The 12,126-nt window shown below is 44.4% G+C and overlaps 1 long non-coding RNA gene across 1 annotated transcript; it reads left to right on the forward strand.

Moving 5' to 3' along the window:
* Window positions 1–900: 900 nt before the first annotated feature.
* LOC130708269 (uncharacterized) lies at window positions 901–12,126 on the forward strand. The gene is made up of 3 exons (XR_009008429.1): window positions 901–1,029; window positions 10,448–10,554; window positions 11,901–12,126. It is a non-coding gene; the product is annotated as an uncharacterized LOC130708269 (long non-coding RNA).

Consider the following 12,126-nt stretch of genomic DNA (forward strand, 5'->3'; position numbering starts at 1 on the left):
TAATTTTTACCAATTTGATTATTATGTGTTTGGCGTGTTTGTCCTTGGGTATATCCTGTATGGGACTCTCTGCGCTTCCTGGACTTGGGTGGCTATTTCCTTTCCCATGTTAGGGAAATTTTCGATTATAATCTCTTCAAATATTTTCTCTGGTCCTTTCTCTCTCTCTTCTCCTTCTGAGACCCCTATAATGTGAATGTTGTTGCCTTTAATGTTGTCCCAGAGGTCTCTTAGGCAGTCTTCATTTCTTTTCATTCTTTTTTCTTTATTCTTTTCTGCAGCAGTGAATTCCACCATTCTGTCTTCCAGGTCACTTATCAGTTCTCTTGCCTCAGTTATTCTTCTATTGATTCCTTCTAGTGTATTTTTCATTTCAGTTATTGTATTGTTCATCTCTGTTTGTTTGTTCTTTAATTCTTCAAGGTGTTTGTTAAACATTTCTTGCATCTTCTCGATTTTTGCCTCCATTCTTTTTCTGAGGTCCTAGATCATCTTCACTTTCATTATTCTGAATTATTTTTCTGGAAGCTTGCCTATCTCCACTTCATTTAGTTGTTTTTCTGGGGTTTTATCTTGTTCTTTCATTTGGTACATAGCCCTCTGCCTTTTCATCTTGTCTATCTTTCTGTGAATGTGGTTTTTGTTCCACAAGCTGCAGGATTGTAGTTCTTCTTGCTTCTGCTGTCTGCCCTCTTGTGGATGAGGCTATGTAAGAGGCTTGTGGATGTTTCCTGATGGGAGGGACTGGTGGTGGGTAGAGCTGGGTGTTGCTCTGGTGGGTAGAGCTCAGTAAAACTTTAATCCTCTTGTCTGCTGATTGGTGGGGCTGAATTCCCTCCCTGTTGGCTGTTTGGCCTGAGGTGACCCAACGCTGGAGCCTACCCCGGGCTCTTTGGTGGGGCTAATGGCAGACTCCGGGAGGGCTCATGCCAAGGAGTACTTCCCAGAATTTCTGCTGCCAGTGTCCTTGTCCTCACAGTGAGACACAGCCACCCCCCGCCTCTGCAGGAGACCCTCCAACTGTAGCAGGTAGGTCTGGTTCAGTCTCCTATGGGGTCACTGCTCCTTCCCCTGGGTCCCGATGCACACACTACTTTGTGTGTGCCCTCCAAGAGTGGAGTCTCTGTTTCCCCCAGTCCTGTCGAAGTCCTGCAATCAAATCCTGCTTGCCTTCAAAGTATGATTCTCTAGGAATTCCTTCTCCTGTTGCAGGACCCCCAGGTTGGGAAGCCTGACGTGGGGCTCAGAACCTTCACTCTAATGGGTGGACTTCTGTGGTATAAGTGTTCTCCAGTTTGTGAGTCACCCACCCAGCAGTTATAGGATTGGATTTTATTGTGATTGCATCCCTCCTACCATCTCATTGTGGCTTCTCCTTTGTCTTTGGATGCGGGGTATCTTTTTGGGTGAATTCCAGTGTCTTCCTGTCAATGATTGTTCAGCAGTTAGTTGTGATTCCGGTGCTCTCGCAAGAGGGAGTGAGAGCACATCCTTCTACTCTGCTATCTTGAACCAATCACACATGTAATTTTTATTTTGTATAAATTTATATGCCATCTATGCAACTCTTAGTATACTAGAATGTACTTCCTTAAAATGGCTAGTGGAATATTCCAGCCTCAGGTTAGAACTGGTAGAAGTGGTTGGGCTAAGCTCTTCCCTCAAAACCCACAGTTCCAGTTTTGCAAAAGGAAAAGAGTTTGGTTACACAATAATGTGGATGTGCTAACTACTGAATTCTACACTTAAAAATGGTTAAGATAGTAAATTTTATGTTATGTATATTTTACCAAAAGTAATAAATTTTGTTTTAATTAAAAGAGGAAAGAGAAGAAGGAGAAGGGGAATGGGAAAGAGAAGAGGAAGAAGAAGAAGAAGAAGAAAGATGAGGAGGAGGGGGAGGAGGAGGAGGAGAAGAAATAAAACTGATGAGACAGAGTGAGAGTGCGAGCGAGCATGCATGCATGATCACAAGGCCGGGGGTGGGGGTGGGGTTCCTGTTCAGCTGTGGTCAGTGAGCTGCAGCTGCCCTGTAAATGGTGTAGCCCAGGCCATTCCTTCAGCACATTCTGGGGGAGGAGTTTCTTGAAGAAGAGAGGCATAAATGAAGCGGATATCTCCCCAAACTTAAAATCCCTCAAAGGTTAAGACCCGCTCTAGACTAGAAATGCCCTGCTTATTAAAATAGAGGGATAAATGCAATGCTCTTTTTTGGTTGTTTTTCTTTTCAATTGTAGTTTTGAATGGGTAATACATGCATGCTGTACAAAATCCAAAAAGTACAGAAGGTACATGATGTACAAGTAAATTTTCCTTCTCCCCTGGCCCAGCCACCAGTTTCTCTTCTTTGAAGCAACAACCATGGATTTTCTTTGCATCCTTCCAGAGCAAGATAGATTTATGCCCCGCCACCAAGGTCCCCCCTTTTTTTTAACCCAAATGATAGCATTCTACGCCCATTATTCTATCTCTTGCTTTATCACTAAAAATATATCTTGGCGATCATTATATCCTGTATATGCAGATCTGCCTCCTTCTTCTCCTTGCCCCTCCCTCCTCCTTTTCTTCTCCTCTTTCCCTTGTAAAGAAATATGTTTAATTAATTGACATGGAAGGGACCACAGAGAGCCTGTGGTCTTGTCTCCACACTTAGAAAGACAAGCTTTTGAAAGTCACCCCCACTTCCTCCTCCCAGTGTTTATTTTTTTTAATTTTAAACAAAAATAAGGAAACTAGTACAATGGAGCCCCATACACCCATCACTCAGATGCAATAATTATTAAAATTCTGTGGCATTTACTTTATCCATTTAAAAGTTCTCTGTCTTTTGTTCTCGGTTGATGTAGGCCAAAGCAAAGCTGGCATCGGGTCATTTCACTTCTATGTTCTTCACTGTGCAGCTCTAAAACATGTCAACACCGTTTCACAAAGTTATGACTGCGCTGAACAAAATTAACAATAATTCTCTGATATGGCCTTATATGCAGTCCATAAGCAAATTACCCCAATTGTTGTAAAACTGTCCCCTTTATAGTTGGTTTGTTCAAAATGATTCATACATTTGGTTCTTATATCTCTTCACTCTTTTAATCTTTTCTTCCCCCCGTTCTCTTTTAACCTTAAATACTCCCACCACCATCTTTAGGTCCCACCACTAACTTGCAGAAATTGGGCCAGTTGCCCTAAAAAATGACCCACATTCTGGATTTGTTTCTTTGCCTTCTTGTAGTGTCATTTAAGTCATCTTACTTGTTCTAATCCTCCATAAGTCCTGTAAATGGAAACGAGCTCTAGGGGCACAACTGGAATTTGTGGCAGGAACCCCTTTTGGTGATACCGCATGCTACATATCACATCACATTGGGAAACACACAATGTCCTCCTTTCAGTAACGCTAAGATTAATCATTGGTTCAGGAAGTGACAGGCTGATCCCTCTGTGGTCAACTTTCCACCAATCTTTCATCTAACGAGTTCATGCATTGATGACCATTGTCTGGATCAATGATTTCCCTAGGAGTTACAAAATGATGATTTTCCAAGTCTCTCATGCCTTCCACATTCATCAGGCAGAATTCTGCCTGTTTTTAAAGAGCTGGAGAATCCACCTTACCCACAAGTCTTGCTCTGAATTACATAAGGCTATTTAAACTCAAAATCACTCCTAAAATACTTTGTTTCTCTACCATTGAGGAAATTCCAGAGACTGTGACTTCGACTCAGAGAGCAAGAATGAAAAGGGAATTGTCAAAATTGTTTCCCCAGCGGTAGCATCGTTGGGATAAGTACATGGCTGTTCAAGGTGCCTGACTTTTGGGGCATATAACTTCTAAAAGTTCTCTTTAGAACAGAAATCAGTCACATTACTTAACTACCACACCCTCATGCACACTCATGCACACACACACACGCACACACACAAATATTGCAAACAGATCAGGAATTAAATCCTAATGCAAAATTTATTTTATGCAGTGTTTTTTTTTCAAAAACCTATGTTTCTGGGACTTCCCTGGTGGTCCAGTGGTTAAGAATCCACCTTCCAATGCCGGGAAGGCGGGTTCGATCCCTGGTCGGGGAACTAAGATCCGACCTGCCGCGGGGCAACTAAGCCAGTGTGCCACAACTACTGAGCCTGCACGCTCTGGAGCCCACGCCACACCTAGAGAGAAGCCCATGCGCCACAACAAAATATCCTACATGCCACAAGGAAGATCCCACATGCAGCAACTAAGACATGATGCAGCCCAATAAATAAATAAATAAATATTTTTTTAAAAATTGAAACAAACAAACAAAAAAACCTATGTTTCTGCCCCTGGAGCACCCACCATCCCACCATGAGACAGGTCGGGTTGGGGTAGAGACATGAAATCCTGCTAAGAGTTCTGGGAAGATCATGATCAGGAACAAGACACCCCCTGAAGCAGTCTGCTGTCTTCAAATAGGAATCTAAAAACAAGGCTTTGAGGAAATCCATATTTTAACAACCCTCTTGCTCATAACCTTGCCTGGTCTTTATCAGAGTAAGGCCTCTGGCCTTCCTTTCCTACCAGCTAGCACACTGGTGAGAGTAATTGCCCAACGATCACCTTTGGCCGAAAGGAGACAGGTTTCAGAACGCCCCTGCTGCGATTGCCCTCACTTCCATTTGTCTACTTGACACTTCTTTGCTCATCTCTGAGCTACTTGCTTGGGATTAGCCCGACTGAAGGGGAGGTGTCATTTCATTTTTACTCAGGCTAAAAAAAATCAATCTCAGAAACAAATCAATTCTAAATCCAATAAAATCAGAGATTGTGAGAGTTGGAAAGGGATGTGTGAGGACATTGAGGCCATCAGACTCAGAATTTTTGAGCTAAAAGACATGCTAGAGAGCTTATAATCGATTCTCTATTTGCAGATGTGGAGATTGAGGCTCAGAGGGATGGCGTGATTCACGCAGGATCCCATGACAAAGTTAAGACTGGAAACCAGGTCTTCCCAGTATATCATGAACTCTCCCTCCCCACATTTTCCGCATTAGGAGACAGAGGTCTGGAGGGGGTCATGTCACTTGTCCAAGGTCAAAGAGTTAAGCACTAATTGCCTACTATGTGCCAGGTACATGCCAGGCATGTAATTACACCACACTGCTTCTGGAATGAGTGAATGTGTTTTTAGTACTATTCTTCGGATGCCATGCAGCTGTTTCCCACAGAGAAGCTCATTTGCTGTCGTAAATATTCAGCATTTTGTCATTGTGGCTAATTTATCTCCCAGTGGGTAAAATTCATTCACTGTGCTTTTTAAGGAAAATTTTGGTTCTGTCAAAATATTCTCCAGATGAAACAACAATCCCAGATTCTCCGCAGTATGCCATTCTCTTCCTGTGTGAAGTGAGGAGTGTGAAAATAGGAGTCTAGAGGCCCACTTGTAGCCCTGGCCCTTCATCTTGAGCTGAGTGACCTTGGCCAAGCCCCTTGGTCTCCCCTGGCCTCAGATGCCTCCTGTGTAGAACTTGGGGGTTGGGTTAATTTAGTGGTTTCCAACTGTGCTCACACCAAAAGCCTCTGCTTAGAAAAATCCCTTCAAACACCAATGCCCTTGATTAATTGATAAGGTGTTTCCCCTCTTTGCAGAAATTAATCACAGATCCATTACTGTAATCACTTTTGATCAGCATAATACTGTATGCCGTAAGAAGGTGAGAGGCCTCCAGACCCCAATAGTGAATGTAAATGTTTACCCGCATGGTTTGGTCATTGGTAAATGGATGATTTCTCTCAGGCTATCAGAATGTTGAGTGCAGTTCATAGATCTTCCCTCCTACCTTGATGGAACTCCATCTCTAACCCATCCCAAGAAGTCTTGGGATCCACTGGGTTAAAACTTTCTTTAGTCCTCTGGTTCTAAAATTATTACAGGGGTGAATCCTGTGATCTTCCTCGGGGGTTAATATTTGAGTTTTCATCTACTGGTCAAGCTCAAAGCTTGTTTTTAAGAAGATGGCTTGCAACCTTAATACTTCAAACAAAGAAACTGGTTTAGGTTCCTTTAGGCTAAAGGCAGATCCTGAAATAAGGGATTAAAGACATGCCATTTATTTGGAAGGTGATGTGAGAAGAGAGAAATGGGACAAGGAAAAGAAGGATGCCAGTTAAGTGGTGTCAGTGAGTGGACTGCTGCTATGTACATCTGGGGCTCAGTCCCATGGCGGGGTAAGGAAGCTGGGGTGTTTCTCCACCAACTGCCATCCCCTTCTACTGGGGGCTGCTCCTTGGGGTCAGCTCCCTGACAATTCTGACTTGCCCCGTGACTCAGGATGCATCTGCTTGCTGGGAACTATCCGTAGGTGACCTCTAGGGTGGGTGGAGGACCATCAACAGTGGGCCATCAACAGCTTTTCCAGGGAGACTAAGCAGAAAGCATCCCACTGTTAAAAGTCACAACAATATCCATCCATTCTTTCAATAAGTATTGATTGAAAAGTATTGATTGATGTTAGATGCTGTTCTAGGCGCTTGGATATATCAGTGAGCAAAAGGGACGTGGATCCCTGCTTGTGTGGAGTGTATATTTCAACAGGAGAAGAAGCAAACACATACTGTATGTGATAAATAAGTGAATTATATGCAGAATGTTACAGAATAATATACACATGTAAACATGTAAAGTATACAGTGTCAGTGGAGCACGGAAGGGATTGGGAGTGCTGGGTTCTGTGAGGAGAGGTTGCAGTTTTAAGTGTGGGGACGAGGAGACCCTCTCTGAGACAAGGTTTGAAGGAGGTCATGGGAGGAGCCATGGGGAAATCTGGAGGGAGAGAATTTGAAGTGGAGAGAACAGACCCATTAAGGTGGAAGCATGAGCAGGCCCGGTGTGCTCCCCGAGTAGTGAGGAGGCTGTTGTGCCTGGAGCAGAGAGAAGATGAGAGAAAATAAGAAGACACAAGGTTGGAGGCGGGGAGAGTCCAGATCATGGAGGGTGTCCTGTGGCTTTTATTTCAAGGGCAACAGGAGACATCGGAGGCTCCTGAGAGAAAGAGGGACACGCTTTGCCTTGTGTCCCAAGAGGATCCCTCACTCTGACCAGTGTGGGGAGAATAGACTGAAGTGGGGTGTATCAGTTATCCATTCTGCTTAAGTAATGACCACACACTTAGCAGCTTAAAACAACACAGATTTATTGTCTCTGTTTCCTGGGTCAGCAGTAGTCCAGTTTTGGGTCAGCTGGGTCCTCTGCCAAGGGTCTCACCAGGCTGAAATCAAGGTGTCAGCTGGGGCTATGATCTCAGGATCCTGAGCTCAGTGTCCTCTCCCAGGCTCACTGGTTGTTGGCAGAATTTACATCCTTGTGGTTGCAGGACTGAAATCTCATTTTCTTGCCAGCTGTTGGCTGGGGGTGGCTCTTAGAGGCCATTCTCAAGTCCTTGCCGTGTGGTCCCCTCTGCAGACAGTTAACAACATAGCTGTTTGCTTCTTCAAGGCCAGAGGGGAATCTCTCTTACACTTCAAATCTCTTCCTTCAGGAAGGACCCAGCCCCCAAAGGGCTCACCTGTCTAGGTAAGGACCAACCAAGATATCCCTCAAAGTCAACTCATCAGTAACCTAATCACAGCCTGACATCCATCACATCTACAAGTCCCACCCGTGCTCAGGGGAGGGGAGTATGCAGGCCCAGTGTAGAATTCTGCCTACCACGGGGGACGAGGGTAGAAACCGAAGGTGCTGTTAGGAGGCAGTTGCCATAATCCAGGCAAGAGCAGATTGCGGCTTAGACGCTGGTGATGTAACAGTGGAGGGGATGAGACGGTTCAGAGTCGGGAGGTTTTGGATGGGTGAGTCCATTGGTTTCTTGTCCAACTGACTGTTAGGTGTGAGAGAAAGAGAGAAGGCAAGGACGATGCCAAGGATTTTATCCTGAGCTGAAGGTGGGAGGGAGTTGCCATCTGCTGGTAATAAAATCACAGCCCAAGGTAGCCATGCCACTTTATGCCAAATGAATGGTGTGAACCAATAAGACAAAGGAGAAAGTAGTCTCTCCAGACTGGTAAGGTCAGGGAAGCCTTGGGGGTGGGGACAAATTTAAAATAGGTCTGGAAACAACTGCGGTGCTTAGATGGGTGAAGAGAAGGGAGGAGGGGTTGCACAAGGACTTAAGGTGAGCAGAGGGGTGGAGGGGGCAGGAGGGCACTAATGGTATTTTGAGGGTCATGAATAGATTTAGGGGGGCTAAACTGGAGGGTCCCGTGTATGAGCAATATGGGAAGGGAGGCAGGGTAAACCTTGGAGGAAATTCAGCCTCAAACTAAGGCCATGATTCTGTAGGACAAAGAGATTTTATTCTAGAGAACTATTCACAAGAGATGATAAAACAACATCCAACAAGTGTTTACGGGCCAACTACTGTATTAGTTTCCTGGGGCGGCCATAACAAAGTACCATAGACTGGCTGGCTTAAACAGCAGAAATTTATTTCCTTGAAGTTCTGGAGGCTGGAAGTCCAAGATCAAGATTATCGCAGGGTTTGTTTCTTCCGAGGCCTCTCTCCTTGGCTTGTAGATGGCTGTCTTCTCCCTGTGTCCTCACATGGTCCTGCCTCTGTGTGGGTCTATGTCTTAATCTCCTCTTCTTATTAGGATGCCAGTCATATTGGGTCAGGGCCCACACATATGACCTCATTTTATTTTAATCATCTCTCTAAAGACCCCGTCTCCACACACAGTCACTTCCTGAGGTGCTGGGGGTTAGGACTTCAACCTATGAATTTTGAGGGGATGCAATTGAGCCCATCATACCTACTAGTCCGTGTAATCGTGTTAGGCATCTAGAGACTGGAGAAGCAACCACCGTCCTTGTCTTCCCATCCCTTTACTGGAAACACAGCCAGGAGGCCAGGGCCTTGGGAACTGGCTGTCCCGTGTTCTCTGACACTCGCTCACTGCAATCACTCTCATCATCACTGAAATCTACTGTGTTTCGCAAGAGCTGGTGCAAACGTTAACGGGGAGCCCCAACGGGCTGAGGAGTCACATGTTCAGTTAGTGAAGAACAGGAGTCACCCTTCTGGAGTCTCAGTCTGCTGCCTAACTTGTTCTGCAAAGCCGCAGACCGAATGTTCAAAAGGCAGGGACTGGCAAAAATTAAGTCCTGCTCTCTTCGTTACAGAAACCAAATAATGGTTTTGTGCTTGGGTATTTTATGTCTGTAATGTGAGTCCACATCAAGTGGCAGCACAAATAAAAATAAAAATAGCCATTTTAGAAAGCAGATTTTGCTTATTCCACAAGATAAATCACCAGAGCTGCCATTTTCCTAGTAATTTCAAAACCAGACATTGGTTATATTTTTTTCTAAACACAATTGTCTTCATTTGAACTTCTCAGAGGGAGTGTGCCCCTTGGAGTTTTCACTCAACTTTGCAAGGGCAGCGAGTTTCGTGCCCCCTACACATGTTTACCCTGTATTCCAGCACCACATTTATGAGGCTTAAGTGACTCCGATGTATTCCAGGGCACATGTACTTAGCAGCAAAGTTCAGAGGCTGGCAACTCACATTTGCCCAAATTGATTCCACATCTGCTTTAAGTAAACCTGCTCCTTCTGATACAAACATGCTTGCTTTTTTTTTTCCTCCCCTCGCAAGTCAGTGTATGCTATTAGAGGTTGAAAATAAGGAGGCTATTTTAGAAAAGAAGAAAAACAAGTTAAAAGTCAGCCTGAGGTTCAGAATATTGCTGTGTATTTCTGTTCCCTCTTCGAAGAAACTAAGTAACTGTGCTAAGTTATAAGACATTTCAACCCTAGCTCATTTGCTCACATGGCACAATCCTTTAGTGTGATAATTTTGTTATGGGAAAATTCTCAACCAACAGAAACATCAAGAAACCTTATCCATTCAGAACAATGCAGAAACAGAAAGCAAATACTATTAAAAAGAAAGAGAGAAAGAGAAGAAAGAAAGAAAGACGGAAAGAAAGAAAGAGAAAGAAAGAAAGAAAGAAAGAAAGGAAGGAAGGAAGGAAGGAAGGAAAGGAAGGAAGGAAGGAAAGGAAGGAAGGAAGGAAGGGAGGAAGGGGAAGGAAGGAAGGAAGAAAGAAAGAAAGAAAGAAAAAGAAAGAAAGAAAGAAAGAAAGAAAGAAAAGAAAGGAAGGAAGGAAGGAAGAAAAGAAAAAAAGAAAGAAAGAAAAGAAAGGAAGGAAGGAAGGAAGAAAGGAAGGAAGGAAGGAAGGAAGGAAGGAAGAAAAGAAAGAAAGAAAGAAAGAAATAAAGAAAGAAAGAAAGAAAGAAAGAAAGAAAAAGAAAAGAAAGAAAGAAAGAAAGAAAGAAACACCTCAGGGCAGCCAAAATGTCACAAGGCCTTGCCATTATCCTTACCAGAGCCTCTAAATCCACATTAAAGTCATTTACTTTCATTTGATGCCAGATTCCTGAATTTTGGCTAATGCTTTCCAATCTCACTACAGACTACAAGCAGCAAATTCAAGATGAAGCCAGAGCCTGCTCCTTATAGCTGTGAGGCAGGGCAGAGATAAGAAAAACAGAAAAGCCAGAAATCTCACAAGCACAGCAGGTAAATGTCTGACCCACCCCAATAACCCCTTAGGGACAACTCTATAATAATAATAAGCCCAAGTCATAAAGGGAGGCTGACTTATGTTCAATATGCTTTATTTAAGGTGGAAATGATATGTGGAATACATTTTAGAAAAAATGATTAAAATATGAAGTTGAGATGCCTTGTCAAGATTCTCTTGGTTGCATGTGACAAAACCCAATCTAAACTGGCGCAGAAAGGGAATTTACTAACATTATTTATTAATCCAGAGATATCCTTGCTTCAGACACAATTGAACTCAGGAGGTGTGAACATCATTAGGACCTGGTTTCCATCTCCTGTTGTTTCCTTCTACGATGGTGTTAGTCTCAGATCAGCCTTCATGGTGGCAAGGTGGCTGCCAATAGCTCCAAATGTGGTGAAAGAGAGACCCTCCTCTAGTCTGACCACATAAGCCAACAGGCAAGATTAACTCTACTAGCTTGATTAAGCTGACTAGCTTGGTTTGGGCCCCATGCTCATCTCAGATCCAATCTCTGTGGCCAGGAGTTTGCCCAATGTTCCGATTGGCCAGACCTGGACCAGACGCCTGTTCCTGGTGCATGGGGTGAAGTCAGCTCCACCCAAAGCAGGGAGACAGATTGGGAGGAATATGAACAAAACTTAGAGTTGGGAGTAAATGTCCCCATGAGAGAGGGAGTAAGATGTTGGGCAGAGAGAGAGCAGCTAATGTCAGAGAGAGAAAACCTGTAACTACGGAAGATATCTAGCATGACTCTTTCTTGAGGGCGTTGGATATAATTACATCTTACATTCACAAATGATTGTGACTTAATGACCTTTACAGTTTAAGAAATGATCATGACAATAGAAAATAATTGTGACCCTGGAGTTTTCAATTACATGACTGAATTCTCTTTTTGCACTCTTTGGAGCTTGGTTTTCTGTCACTTACAACCAAAAAGGTCTGGACAAAGCGTCCCATTTTTTTTGGCATTTATTTTAATCACATAAGGTGACACACAGAACCCCAGGCAGAGATTGCGGCGCACCGTTGCCTGACTCTTATGAGAAGCAGTGACTCCTCGTTTCTCCCCATCGTGTTCAGATGATCGGAGTTTGGGAAACACCACTTAGCAGAAGTGAGGAGTGAAAGGCACCCTGCTGCTTCCAATCAGCTGGGGGATCCTCGGGGAGGGCGACCTACTGCCACTGGCTGGCTGTCCTGCTCCAGGGAAGGCGGCGGCGGAGTTAATGTCCCTCTTCAGGCCACATTCAGTGGAGCCGCAGGCCCCCCAGTGCCCCTGCTACCTTCCCAGGCACAGGGGTTGCCAGTGAACTGTGTGTTTTGTTACCAACAGGCTAGAATAAACTGCAGAAGGCCTCCCACACTCAGCAGGTGCTAGTGAAGTCCAGGAGAGTGAAATCACTTGTCCGTGGAGGCCGGCTCTGGGCTAAGAAGCCAGGGGGTTTCATCTGCTGATGCCTCAGAACCCAGAGCCGCCAGCAGGCAGGGGGTTCTTTCACCAGCTGGGCGCTCAGACTTCTGAACCTCGGGGCCGGACCCGAGAACACCCTCTCAGATCC

This window comes from Balaenoptera acutorostrata, chromosome 5 (genome assembly GCF_949987535.1).
Source record: "Balaenoptera acutorostrata chromosome 5, mBalAcu1.1, whole genome shotgun sequence".
Lineage (NCBI taxonomy): Eukaryota > Metazoa > Chordata > Mammalia > Artiodactyla > Balaenopteridae > Balaenoptera > Balaenoptera acutorostrata.